A 10,776-nucleotide genomic window follows, 5' to 3' on the forward strand; every position below is an offset into this window, starting at 1 on the left:
ATTCATTCATTCATCAATCATTCAATCGTATTTATTGAGCGCTTACTGTGCGCAGAGCACTGGACTAAGCGCTTAGGGAAGTCCAAGTTGGCAACATATAGAGACAGTCCCTACCCAACAGTGGGCTCACAGTCTAAAAGGGGGAGACAGAGAACAGAACCAAACATACCAACAAAATAAAATAAGTAGGATAGAAATGTACAAGTAAAATAAATAAATAAATAAATAGAGTAATAAATATGTACAACCATATATACATATATACAGGTGCTGTGGGGAAGGGAAGGAGGTAAGACGGGGGGATGGAGAGGGGGACGAGGGGGAGAGGAAAGAAGGGGCTCAGTCTGGGAAGGCCTCCTGGAGGAGGTGAGCTCTCAGCAGGGCCTTGAAGGGAGGGAGAGAGCTAGCTTGGCGGATGTACAAGTAAAATAAATAGAGTAATAAATATGTACAAACATATATACAGGTTGGCAACATATGGAGAGGGTCCCTACCTGAGGCACAGAGAAGTTAAGTGATTTGCCCAAAGTCACACAGCTGACAAGTGGTGGAGGCGGGATTTGAACCCATGATCTCTGACTCCAAAGCCCGGGCTCTTTCCACTGAGCCACGCTGGTTGTCCCCTGCGAGACCCTGAGCCTGCTGTGGGCTGGGATTGTCTCTATTTGTTGCTGGATTGTACTTCCCAAGACACAGTAAGTTTTCAATACATAAGATTGAATGATTGAGTGAATCCCGACTCAACCACTTCTCTGCCCGTTGTTGGGTAGGGACTGTCTCTAGATGGTGCCAACTTATACTTCCCAAGCGCTTAGTACAGTGCTCTGCACACACTAAACACTCAATAAATATGATTGAATAAATAAATCTCTGCTGCTGGGTGATCCTGGGCAAGTCACTCCACTTCTCTGGGCCTCAGTTCCCTCATCTGTCAAATGGGGATGAAGACTGCGAGCCCCCCCGTGGGACAACCCGATCACCTTGTAACCTCCACGGCGCTTAGGACGGTGCTTTGCACAAAAAAGCGCTTAATAAATGCCATCATTAAGCTTGGCACATAGTAAGCGCTTAATAAATAACCTTATTATTATTATGATTATTACTGAGAGCCCTCCGGCTCACGATGTCCCGCCCCCTTACGCCCCGCCCCCGCCCTGTCCGTCAAACCGTCCTCGGTCGCGGATTGGCCGATCCGCGGAGCGCGCACGTGCAGTACTCTCCTCACAAGCCCCGCCCCCGTCCTGCCCGTCAAACCCTCCTCGGGCGCCGATTGGTCGATACGTGGCGCGCGCACACGCGACGGCCACTGGGACTCCATCTCCCAGGATCCCCCGCGAGGCCTGGCCTTGGCGCGCGGCTCGCGTCGGTCTCGGGAAGTTCCGCCTTTCAAAGCCCCGCCCCCGTCCTGCCTGTCAAACCCTCCCCGGGCGCCGATTGGTCGATCTTTGGCGCGCGCCCCCACCAAGCACCGCCCCCCCTGCCCTTCAAAACCTTCTCGGACGCCGATTAGTCGATCCATAGCGCTCGCGCACGCCCCCTAGAAGCCCCGCCCCTACCCTGCCCGTCAAACCCTCCTCGGGCGCCCATTGGTCAATCGTGGAGCCCCCACACGCCCCCGCCAAGCCCTGCCCCCCCATCACTGCCCGTCAAACCCTCCTCGGGCGCCGATTGGTCGATCTGTGGCGCGCGCCCCCACCAAGCACCGCTCCCCGCCCGTCAAAACCTCCTCGGACGCCGATTGGTCGATCCGTAGCGCTCGCGCACGCCCCCCCCCAGTTGCCCCGCCCCTACCCTGCCTGTCAAACCCTCCTCGGGCGCCCATTGGTCAATCCGTGGTGCCCCCACACACGCCACCAAGCCCTGCCCCCATCACTGCCCATCAAACCCTCCTCGGACGCCGATTGGTCGATCCCCCCACCAATCCCCGCCCCCTGCCCGTCAAACCCTCCTCGGGCGCCAATTGGTCGATCCGTGGCGCGCGCACACACACCCCCCAAGCCCCGCCCCATCCCTGCCCATCAAACCCTCCTCGGGCGCCGATTGATCGATTCATGGCGCGCGCCCTCACCAAGCCCCGCCCCCTGCCCGTCAAACCCTCCTCGGACGCTGATTGGTCTATCCGCTGCGCACACACACCCTTCCCCCAGGCCCCGCCCCCATCTCTGCCCGTCAAACCCTCCTCGGACGCCGATTGGTCGATCCGTGGCTCCCGCCCACACCAAGCCCCGCCCCCTTCCCGTCAAAACCTCCTCGGGGCTCCAATTGGTCTATCCGTGGGGCGCGACCACCCCCCCGAAGCCCCGCCCCCGGTCCTGCCCGTCAAACTCTCCTCGGGCGCCGATTGGTCGATCCGTGGCCCGCGCCCCCTCCAAGCCCCGCCCCTGTCCGTCAAACCCTCCTCGGGCGCCGATTGGTCGATCCGTGGCGCACGCACCCCCTCCCCCAGGGCCCTCCCCCAGCCCTGCCCGTCAAACCCTCCTCGGGCTCCTATTGGTCAATCTGTAGCACCCCCATCAAGCCCCGCCCCCTGCCAGTCAAACCCTTTGTTAATATGTTTTGTTTTGTTGTCTATCTTCCCCTTCTAGACTGTGAGCCCACTGTGGGGTGGAGACCGTCTCTATATGTTGCCAACTTGGACTTCCCAAGCGCTTAGTACAGTGCTCTGCACACAGTAAGTGCTCAATAAATACGATTGATGATGATGGGCTCGGCCATTTCCAGCCTCTTTCTCCTACAATGGCACCCGCTTTCGGCCCCTGGCCCGCGACCCACTCTCCAGTACCCTCTACGTGGGGGCCACAAACTTCCTGTTCCAGCTGAGCGTGGAGCTAAAACCCGAGGCAGTGGTGCCCACCGGGCCCGTGATGGACAGCCGGGACTGCCTTCCACCTGGGTCGCAGCTGGAGTGCCCCCAAGCCACGTCCACCGACAACCACAACCAGCTCGAGAGCTCACCTCCTCCAGGAGGCCTTCCCACACTCACCCCCTTCCTTCCTCTCCCCCTCGTCCCCCTCTCCATCCCCCCATCTTACCTCATCATCATCATCATCAATCGTATTTATTGAGCGCTTACTGTGTGCGGAGCACTGGACTAAGCGCTTGGGAAGAACAAGTTGGCAACATCTAGAGACAGTCCCTACCCAACAGTGGGCTCACGGTCTAAAAGGGGGAGACAGAGAACAAAACCAAACATACTAACAAAATAAAATAAATAGAATAGATATGTACAAGTAAAATAAATAAATAAATATAACAAATCTGTACAAACATCTACATATATACAGGTGCTGTGGGGAAGGGAAGGAGGTAAGATGGGATGTGGGGGGGACGAGGAGAGGGGGACGAGGGGGAGAGGAAGGAAGCCCTTCCCCACAGCACCTGTATATATGTATATATGTTTGTACATATTTATTACTCTATTTATTTATTTATTTTACCTGTACATATCTATTCTATTTATTTTCTTTTGTTAGTCTGTTTGGTTTTGTTCTCTGTCTCCCCCTTTTAGACTGTGAGCCCACTGTTGGGTAGGGACTGTCTCTAGATGTTGCCAACTTGTACTTCCCAAGCGTTTAGTACAGTGCTCTGCACACAGTAAGCGCTCAATAAATACGATTGATGATGATGATGACTTCCCAAGCGCTTAGTACAGTGCTCTGCACACAGTAAGCGCTCAATAAATACGATTGAATGAATGAATGAATGAATGAAATCCTCCTCGGGCGCCGATTGGTAGATCCGTAGCGTGCGCGCGCGCCCCCAAGCCCCGCCCCCAGTCCCGCCCATCAAACTCCCCTCGGGCACCGATTGGTCGATCCGTGGCGCGCGTCCCCACCAAGCCCCGCCCCCTGTCCGTTAAAACCTCCTCGGGCTCCTATTGGCCGATCTGGGGCGCGCGCATACCGCCCCCTGAAGCCACGCCCCCATCCCTGCCCGTCAAACCCTCCTCGAGCGCCGATTGGTCGATCCGTGGGCGCCGGCCGCCGGGACTACATCTCCCAGGATCCCCCGCGGGCCCCGGCCTGCCGCCGCCGCCTCGCCACATCCGGGTCCCGGCGGAGGGGCCCCGCTTCGGCCAATCAGAAGGCGGCGTCGCGGGACTCCCCGGGCTCTGATTGGTCCGTTTAGACCCGGGTGGCCGCGTTCAAATTTCCAACGGGTGGCGCGCGGAGCGCGAAGACGGACGCGGCCTCGGCCTCGGCCCTCAAACGTGAGTTTTCCCTCCTCCCAAATCCATCCATCGATCAATCGATCGATCCATCGATCGGTTCCTAGACTGTAAGCCCACTGTTGGGTAGGGACCGTCTATGTTGCCAACTTGGACTTCCCAAGCGCTTAGTACAGTGCTCTGCACACAGTAGGCGCTCAATAAGTACAATTGATTGATTGATTCCTTCCTTTCCTCGCCCCCGGGCGGTGCTACTGTTGGAGCGCTTGGGAAGGCCCTATGAGCCATCAGCCAATCGCTGATAATAATAATAAAATAATAATAATAGTACTAATATTATTATTATTAATAATATTAGTAATAATATTAACTGATAATAACTAATTACTAACTAATAACTAATTAACTAATAATATTAGTACTATCATTATTGTTGTTAATGGTGGCATTGATTAAGCGCTTACTATGTGCAAAGCACTGTTGGGTAGGGACTGTCTCTATATGTTGCCAACTTGTACTTATCAAGCGCTTAGTACAGCGCTCTGCACATAGTGAGCGCTCAATAAATACGATTGATTGATTGATTGATTGTTTTAAGCTCTGGGGGAGGTTACAAGGTGATCAGGTTGTCCCACGGGGGGCTCACAGTCTTCATCCCCATTTTACAGATGAGGGAACTGAGGCCCAGAGAATAATAGTGATAATAATAATGGCATTGATTAAGCACTTACTATGTGCAAAGCACTGTTCTAAGCGCTGGGGGAGGTTACAAGGTGATGAGGTTGTCCCACGGGGGGCTCACAGTCTTCATCCCCATTTTACAGATGAGGGAACTGAGGCCCAGAGAATAATAGTAATAATAATGATGGCATTGATTAAGCGCTTCCTATGTGCAAAGCACTGTTCTAAGCGCTGGGGAGGTTACAAGGTGATGAGGTTGTCCCACGGGGGGCTCACAGTCCTCATCCCCATTTTATGGATGAGGGAACTGAGGCCCAGAGAATAATAGTAATAATAATGATGGCATTGATTAAGCGCTTCCTATGTGCCAAGCACTGTTCTAAGCGCTGGGGGAGGTTACAAGGTGATCAGGTTGTCCCACGGGGGGCTCACAGTCTTCATCCCCATTTTACAGATGAGGGAACTGAGGCCCAGAGAATAATAGTAATAATAATGATGGCATTGATTAAGCGCTTCCTATGTGCCAAGCACTGTTCTAAGCGCTGGGGGAGGTTACAAGGTGATGAGGTTGTCCCACGGGGGGCTCACAGTCCTCATCCCCATTTTACAGATGAGGGAACTGGGACATAGAGAATAATAATAATGATAATGGCATTGATTAAGCACTTACCATGTGCAAAAGCACTGTTCTAAGCGTTGGGGAGGTTACAAGGTGATCAGTTTGTCCCACGAGGGGCTCACAGTCTTCATCCCCATTTTACAGATGAGGGAACTGGGACACAGAGAATAATGGTAATAATAATGATGGCATTGATGAAGCGCTTACTATGTGCAAAGCACTGTTTTAAACGTTGAGGAGGTAACAAAGTAATCAGGTTGTCCCAGGGGGGGCTTCCAGTCTTCATCCCCATTTTACAGATGAGGGAACTGAGGCCCAGTGAAGTGACTTGCCCAAAGCCATCCAGCTGACAATTGGCAGAGCTGGGATTTGAACCCACGACCTCTGACTCCAAAGCCCGGCCTCTTTCCACTGAGCCACGCTGCTTCCCTGGTGCGCTGGTACTTATTGAGCGCTCCTACTGGGTGCAGAGCGCTGTGCCTAGTGCTTGGGAGGGTCCCATCATCATTCATTCAATCGGTGGTATTTACTGAGCGCTTGGGAGGGCCCCATCATCGATTATTCAGTCGGTGGTACTTGGTGAGTGCTCAGAGAGGGTGCTGAGCGCTGTGCTGAGCGCTTGGGAGGGTCCCATCATTGATTATTCAATCAGTAGTACTTGTTTAGCGTCTGTTTATTGTTGTATTAGACTCTCCACCAGCGCTTAGTACAGTGTTCTGCACACAGCATATTGATTTCTCTTCCTGCCTGTCTCCCCCTGTAGATAGTGAGCTCCTTATGGGCAGGGAACGTGTCCGTTTCTTGTCATATTGGACTCTCCCAAGCGCTCAGTACAGTGCTCTGCACACAGTGTATTGATTTCTCTTCATGTCCCTCTCCCCCTCTAGACCGTCAGCTCCTTGTGGACAGGAATATAATAATAATAATAATAATAATAATGGCATTTATTAAGCGCTTACTACGTGCCAAGCACCGTTCTAAGCGCTAGGGAGGTTACAAGGTGATGAGGTTGTCCCACGTGGGGCTCACAGTCTTCATCCCCATTTGACAGATGAGGGAACTGAGGCCCAGAGAAGTGAAGCGACTTGCCCAAAGTCACACAGCTGACAGGTGGTGGAGCCGGGATTCGAACCCATGACGATGATGATGGCATTTATCAAGCGCTTACTATGTGCCAAGCACCGTTCTAAGCGCTGGGGAGGTTACAGGGTGATCAGGTTGTCCCACGGGGGGCTTCACAGTCTTAATCCCCATTTTCCAGATGAGGTAACTGAGGCCCAGAGAAGTGAAGCGACTTGCCCAAAGTCACACAGCTGACAGGTGGCGGAGCCAGGATTCGAACCCATGATGATGATGATGGCATTTATCAAGCGCTTACTATGTACCAAGCATCGTTCTAAGCGCTGGGGAGGTTACAAGGTGATGAGGTTGTCCCACGGGGGGCTCACAGTCTTCATCCCCATTTTCCAGATGACGTCACTGAGGCCCAGAGAAGTGAAGCGGCTTGCCCAAAGTCACACAGCTGACAGTTGGCGGAGCTGGGATTTGAACCCATGACCTGTGCTCTTTCCACTGAGCCATGCCGCTTCTCTGCTGTTTATTGTTGTATTGGACTCTCCCCAGCGCTCAGCCCAGTGCTCTGCACACAGTACATTGATTTCTCTTCCTGTTTGTCTCCCCTCAAAACTGTCAGCTCCTCGTGGGCAGGAATATAATAATAATAATAACAATGGCATTTATTAAGCGCTTACTATGTGCAAAACACCGTTCTAAGCGCTGGGGAGGTTACAAGGTGATCAGATTGTCCCACGGGGGGCTCCCAGTCTTCATCCCCGTTTTCCAGATGAGGTCACTGAGGCCCAGAGAAGTGAAGCGACTTGCCCAAAGTCATCATCATCATCATCAATCGTATTTATTGAGCGCTTACTATGTGCAGAGCACTGTACTAAGCGCTTGGGAAGTACAAATTGGCAACATATAGAGACAGTCCCTACCCAACAGTGGGCTCACAGTCTAAAAGGGGGAGACAGAGAACAAGACCAAACATACTAGCAAAATAAAATAAATAGGATACACAGTCACACAGCTGACAGTTGGCGGAGCTGGGATTTGAACCCATGACCTTTTAATAATAAAATAATAATAATAATAATAATGACATTTATTAAGCGCTTACTATGTGCAAAGCACTGTTCTAAGCGCTTAGACTGTGAGCCCACTGTTGGGTAGGGACCGTCTCTAGATGTTGCCAACTTGGACTTCCCAAACGCTTAGTACAGTGCTCTGCACACAGTAAGCGCTCAATAAATACGATTGATTGATTGATTGACCTGTGCTCTTTCCACTGAGCCGCGCTGCTTCTCTGCTGTCTATTGTTGTATTGGACTCTCCCCAGCGCTCAGCACACAGTACATTGATTTCTCTTCCTGTTTGTCTCCCCCCCACGAAATTGTCAGCTCCTCATCATCAATCGTATTTATCGAGTGCTTACTGTGTGCAGAGCACTGTACTAAGCGCTTGGGAAGTCCAAGTTGGCAACACATAAGCGCTTAGAACAGGGCTTGGCACATGTGTTGCCAATTTGTACTATGTGTTGCCAATTTGTACTTCCCAAGCGCTTAGTACAGTGCTCTGCACATAGTAAGCGCTCAATAAATACGATTGATTGATTGATTGATTCCCAAATACCACAGTTATTATTCTCTGTATCTCATCCGTCAAATGGGGATTTGACAGATCCCCATTTGTCAAATGGGGATTTGTCAGATCCCTAAGCTCCTCGCGGGCAAGGAACGTGTCCGTTTATCATCCTCATCGATCGTATTTATTGAGCGCTTACTATGTGCCGAGCACTGTACTAAGCGCTTGGGAAGTCCAAATTGGCAACATCTAGAGGCAGTCCCTACCCAACAATCAATCAATCAATCAATCGTATTTATTGAGCGCTTACTATGTGCAGAGCACTGTACTAAGCGCTTGGGAAGTACAAATTGGCATCACATAGAGACAGTCCCTACCCAACAGTGGGCTCACAGTCTAGAAGGGGGAGACAGAGAACAAAACCAAACACACTAACAAAATAAAATAAATAGAATAGATATGGACAAGTAAAATAAATAAATAGGGTAATAAATATGCACAAACATATATACAGGTGCTGTGGGGAAGGGAAGGAGGTAAGATGGAGGGGGGGACGAGGGGGAGAGGAAGGAAGGGGCTCAGTGTGGGAAGGCCTCCTGGAGGAGGTGAGCTCTCAGCAGGGCCTTGAAGGGAGGAAGAGAGCGAGCTTGGCGGATGGGCAGAGGGAGTTGCTGTACTGGACTCCCCCGAGCGCTGCGCACACGGTCAGCGCCCAAGGAAGGACCGGCGGAGTGGCCCGGGGCGGGGTGCGGCGGCTATTTCTGGGCCGGGCCCGTCTCCGGCGGGGTCACGGGGGGAAATAACGCCGCCCGCCGGGTCCCGCCTCGGGTTTCCCGGCGGTGACGGACGGGGGCAACTGTCAGGACCCCCAATCTGGGCCTGGGCCGCGGCGAGCGCCGGGCGCCCCGTAAACAGATCCGGTTTCGGCGGTGAGGCCCGCTGACCGGAAGACCCCCCCGGCCTGCCGGCTGCAGTTGTCCAGCGTCGTCGTCGTCATCATCATCGTCATCATAATAATTGTAGTATTTGGGAAGCGCTTACTATGTGCCAAGCACTGTTCTAAGCGCTGAGGGGGGATACGGGGTCGTCAGGTTGTCCCCCGTGGGGCTCACGGTCTTCATCCCCATTTGACAGACGAGGGCACTGAGGCACAGAGATAAGGGGCTCACGGTCTTCATCCCCGTTTGACGGATGAGGCCCAGAGAATAGTAATTGTGGTATTTGGGAAGCGCTTACTATGTGCCAAGCCCTGTTCTAAGCGCTGAGGGGGGATACAGGGTGACTGGGTTGTCCCCCGTGGAGCTCACAGTCTTCATCCCCATTTGACAGACGAGAGGACTGAGGCACAGAGAATAATAATTGTGGTATTTGTTAAGCGCTTACTATGTTCCAAGCCCTGTTCTAAGCGCTGAGGGGGGATACGGGGTCATCAGGTTGTCCCCCGTGAGGCTCACGGTCTTCATCCCCATTTGACAGATGAGGGCACTGAGGCCCAGAGAATAATAATTGTGGTATTTGGGAAGCGCTTACTATGTGCCCAGCCCTGTTCTAAGCGCTAAGGGGGGATACGGGGTGATCAGGTTGTCCCCCGTGGGGCTCACGGTCTTCATCCCCATTTGACAGATGAGGGCACTGAGGCACAGAGATAAGGGGCTCGCGGTCTTCATCCCCGTTTGACAGATGAGGCCCAGAGAATAGTAATTGTGGTATTTGGGAAGCGCTTACTATGTGCCAAGCACTGTTCTAAGCGCTGAGGGGGGATACAGGGTGATCAGGTTGTCCCCCGTGGGGCTCACGGTCTTCATCCCCATTTGACAGATGAGGGCACTGAGGCACAGAGATAAGGGGCTCACGGTCTTCATCCCCGTTTGACAGACGAGGCCCAGAGAATAATAATTGTGGTATTTGGGAAGCGCTTACTACGTGCCAAGCACTGTTCTAAGCGCTGAGGGGGGATACAGGGTGATCAGGTTGTCCCCCGTGGGGCTCACGGTCTTCATCCCCATTTGACAGATGAGGGCACTGAGGCACAGAGATAAGGGGCTCACGGTCTTCATCCCCGTTTGACAGACGAGGCCCAGAGAATAATAATTGTGGTATTTGGGAAGCGCTTACTACGTGCCAAGCACTGTTCTAAGCGCTGAGGGGGAATACAGGGTGATCAGGTTGTCCCCCGTGGGGCTCACAGTCTTCATCCCCATTTGACAGATGAGGGCACTGAGGCACAGAGATAAGGGGCTCACGGTCTTCATCCCCGTTTGACAGATGAGGCCCAGAGAATAATAATTGTGGTATTTGGGAAGCACTTACTATGTGCCAAGCCCTGTTCTAAGCGCTGAGGGGGGATACAGGGTGATCAGGTTGGCCCCTGTGGGGCTCACGGTCTTCATCCCCATTTGACAGATGAGGCCCAGAGAATAATAATTGTGGTATTTGGGAAGCGCTTACTATGTGCCAAGCCCTGTTCTAAGCGCTGAGGGGGGATACAGGGTGATCAGGTTGTCCCCCATGGGGCTCACGGTCTTCATCCCCATTTGACAGACGAGGGCACTGAGGCCCAGAGAATAATAATTGTGGTATTTGTTAAGCGCTTACTATGTGCCAAGCCCTATTCTAAGCACTGAGGGGGGACACAGGGTGATCAGGTTGTCCTCCGTGGGGCTCACGG

Source organism: Tachyglossus aculeatus, chromosome 8 (assembly GCF_015852505.1).
Source record: "Tachyglossus aculeatus isolate mTacAcu1 chromosome 8, mTacAcu1.pri, whole genome shotgun sequence".
NCBI classification, from domain to species: Eukaryota; Metazoa; Chordata; class Mammalia; order Monotremata; family Tachyglossidae; genus Tachyglossus; species Tachyglossus aculeatus.